Source organism: Cucumis melo, chromosome 11 (assembly GCF_025177605.1).
Source record: "Cucumis melo cultivar AY chromosome 11, USDA_Cmelo_AY_1.0, whole genome shotgun sequence".
In the NCBI taxonomy this organism is placed as follows: domain Eukaryota; kingdom Viridiplantae; phylum Streptophyta; class Magnoliopsida; order Cucurbitales; family Cucurbitaceae; genus Cucumis; species Cucumis melo.
The window spans coordinates 16076688-16080467 of NC_066867.1; the positions used below are offsets into that span (position 1 = coordinate 16076688).

The window sequence follows — 3780 nt, forward strand, 5'->3', positions numbered from 1 at the left end:
CTTTTCTAAAATCACATAAGTTCACACATTAGCTTCTTATCCCTTTCCACCGAGACATGAATCGTTCCCTGTGCCTAGACTATTGGGAGTCTCTCTCGCCAATATCATTCTTTTAGATTACTATGATGCTCACTCCATCCACAACGTTCGAGAATTTTTTGATTTTTTTTCTCATTGCACAGGCTGTCCATGCGACGTCTTTGCTCATTATGTGCACACTACATAACAACTGCTGACTCGATTGGAATAAGACTAATGGTTTACTCGCATATAAGCACCATAAGTATCACATAGAAATCAATACTTTTCTCTTTTCAAATTACAACATCAACAACACATCAATATAGATATACAGAACATGTTATTACAAGACACAGAAAGAATACTTTCAAAACACTTCTTTCATTTGAGAAAGTCGCTCATAAAATACTCTTTGCTTATAAAAGTCACTCACGGAAACACTTGATTTCCTTCTTTTCAGAACACCTAACTTCACTCTTCTTTTGCTTATTTTGCTTAGCAACAACTCAACACTGAACACTTTATGGCAAAACCTCTGAATAACAATACTTCTCTTGATCCTTTTTCTTGTGTTTATACTAATCCTTTTAATCGGTCCCAATCTTTACCCGCCAGTTCCAAATTTTAACTATACATGCGTTAAGTTACTACTTGACGGGTCATGTAACCAGCTAAAACCTGACACGTTGCAAATGATTAACTCAGGATTAAATGCTTTCCTTGGAACCCTAAAATTATTTTCTTGGAATGCTCAACTCAGGATTATACGTTTCCTTTAGAATGCTAAGCTTATCTGCTTAGAATGCTCAGCTCTTCCTTGCCTGCCATCTCCTTGTGACAGAGAACAAGCGCCCACTACTTCTCATTAGACTTCATCTTGTGTTGCTGTAAACCCGATATTTTCTTGGTTTAATTTCTTTAAATGTGGAAAAAAAAAGAAAAAAAAATGGAAATTAAGTGTAAATATAAATATATATATTTATATATTAAATAGTTTTATTAAATTAATTAAAGAAAAGAAAGAAAAGAAAGGACAAAAAGAAGAAAAGGAGAAGAAAATTTCATTTTCTCTTTTCTTCTTCTTCTTCTCTTCCCTTCACCGCCAAGTTTGAAGACATCCAAGTTCCCTTTATTTTTTTGTTCTTTTTCCTTCTTCAATTTGCAGAGAACTTCTAAGAGAGAGTTTGGAAGAAGAAGAGAAATTTTACTAGAATTTTTAGGTGGAAGAAGAGGAGGAGAACTCAAGCAAAGTGTATCAATGGCTGAATTTTAGTTCATTCTGCACATCACTGGTTTTTAATTCGGTTTGAACTCTTCAAAAGGAATTAAGAGGTGAGATTTACATTTACTGAAAGTTAACTCATTTTTAAACAAACTTTATGATGAACGTTGGAGCAAATTCGGATTTTCATTTGGTGCTTTTTGATGAAGAAAACAGGGCAGTTGGTTTTCACTCGAAATCAGGAGGTCTCTGGTTTTTCTTGTATTTCAGAGTGTATCGGTGGAGTTAGAATTTCTATTTGGTATGGTTGGAAAGCTTATTTAATTTACTACAACTTTCATGAAGAAATTGTAAACCAAAAATGACTAAAAATTGGTTAAATTGTAGGAACAAGTTAAAGAGGTCGTGTGCGCGCGATTCTGAAGTGGTTCTGTTTTGAGGGTTATATGTGTTTATGCACGGGGAATCAGATTTATATGTCTTCAGATAAGTTTTAGAGGATCTCAAAATGAAGAGTTTGATATAAAGAACACTCATTTTGGTTAAGTATTGAGAAAGTTATAGTTCTTTGAAGTTTATGTTAGAAATCTGGAAATTTTAGAGAATTGTTGAAATAGGATTTTATTTCTTAAGCTTTGTTTTCGAGCGTCATCTTTGGTGCGACATGTTATGTATATCTTTAGGAAACCAGAATGTTTAAGGTTTTAATACTCGGTTGGGTTGTTGGCAGGCCGAGAAGAATTAAACCGAGCTTATAGACCAAGGATCTAGCCCAAGACTGTGAGTGACAAAACCAACTTTGAAATATTTTCCATAACTGTTATTATGATTGAATGCGATAAATGTTTATTTACAAAGCCATGAAAGGTATTTGAATTTCATGACTATTTTCAAGTATACATTTGAAGACTAGATTTCTTAAAGAAATTTATGCTAGCACGTAGATATTAAATGTTTGGAAAGTATTTAAACCACAATATTTTAAGCAAAGCATGAATTAGTATGAAGTTTTGTTTTAAGAACTACAATTTTCCACGAAAGAGCTGAGTAAAGTTCGAGCTTTGTGTAAAATTTATAAGCAGGCATGTTTTAATATTTTATAATGATTTATGGAATTTTCATTAACTACATGACTGAGATCTTGAGCCTGAGGCTAGAGATTACCGTGTGCACACTGGTTAGATTTCGTTGTTGACGTTGAGTGTACTCCGTAACAACGATGCTGTCGTGAGTGCTGGGCGGGCCCCACTACGACAAAGACGATGGGAGTGCTGGGCGGGCCCCACTACATCTTAGTGCTTGTAAACGTTGTTGTACTAGGTGTACCCTACACAACGTAGATTCGTCATGTTAGTTAAAATGCTTCGATATACTTGATATGCCTTGCTAGATTTCAATGATGAACATGCTGAGTATTTAAGGAAGCTATTCTTACTATTACACATTTACATTTACGACTTGTATAAACATATTTATATGTGTAAAGTTTTCACGTGCTCTTATCTTAAAATTCATAGTTTTAAACTGAGTCACTCACTGAGCTCCATAGCTCACCCTTTCCAAAATGTTTTACCCATTTTCCAGGTAGAGATCGACTTCCCGGTGCCTGATAGACTGCCTTAGTCTGCGGAAGCTTCATTATCGATTGCCAGTACGTGTTTTGAGTTGGGCATAAAGTCTGTTGTGTTGTGATGTATTCACACCCTTGTATGTTATAGATACTCCACAGTTTGTATAAGCTTTAGGAGCTGTAGTTGTGTAAATTTTGTTGGTTATATTTTGATTAAGGTGTCTTTAGGTTTACTCGTGAAATTGGTAAATTTTGAGGTACACTTCATGTATGTGTTTGACTAGCCTAGGATCCGATGTGTTTTGTGGCATGTACAATAGTTTATATACTAGATTGGCAAGTTCATCACATGAAAGTTTTAAGCAGAGTCGACAGATACAGGTACAGAATAACGTTGTACGTCGGCTTCACGCCATCTTTCGGTCTAAGGTAGCAGGTAGTCCGGGAGGGGGTGTGACAGTTGCTACACAAGACGCATAGCCCAATAAAATGCATGCTTCGTCATAACAACCCTCAAACACATATGCTTTTCCCCCAATCGTCTTTCCTTAAAACGCAATGTTTTTCATTATTTATCTATAGAATAATCATTTCGTTCCATTTAGAATGATCATTTCTTTCTTCAGAGCTTTTTTTCAAAAGGACTCCATTTTTCAAATCTGGGCCTCATAAAAACTTGTATTCAAAACGATGAATCACTATAGCTAGTAACACATAGGTATGGGTATGCACCTTTTATCGAATACACTTGGCCTAGTCACCAACTTTAGTCGCATAATTAGAGCCTAATCATAATGAATTCATGATACATTCTAAGCAAGTCTTTGGCACCATTGTCGAAGAATTATTTGATTTACTGTGCATTTAATATGTATACTAATCTCATGTAGAAGTTTAATTTCAGCTGAATCGTATGCTTAAATCGAAGAGCATGTGAATAGGTATATAAGTGTAGGCGAAAACCAGA

The 3780-nt window shown here is 35.1% G+C and overlaps 1 long non-coding RNA gene across 2 annotated transcripts; it reads left to right on the forward strand.

Moving 5' to 3' along the window:
* Nucleotides 1-944: 944 nt before the first annotated feature.
* Nucleotides 945-3084, forward strand: LOC127151681 (uncharacterized). 2 transcript variants are annotated; one of them, XR_007824763.1, is made up of 3 exons: nt 945-1353; nt 1453-1544; nt 1631-3084. It is a non-coding gene; the product is annotated as an uncharacterized LOC127151681 (long non-coding RNA). The 2 variants fall into 2 exon arrangements; XR_007824762.1 differs by having other exon boundaries at nt 1460-1544.
* Nucleotides 3085-3780: the final 696 nt, after the last annotated feature.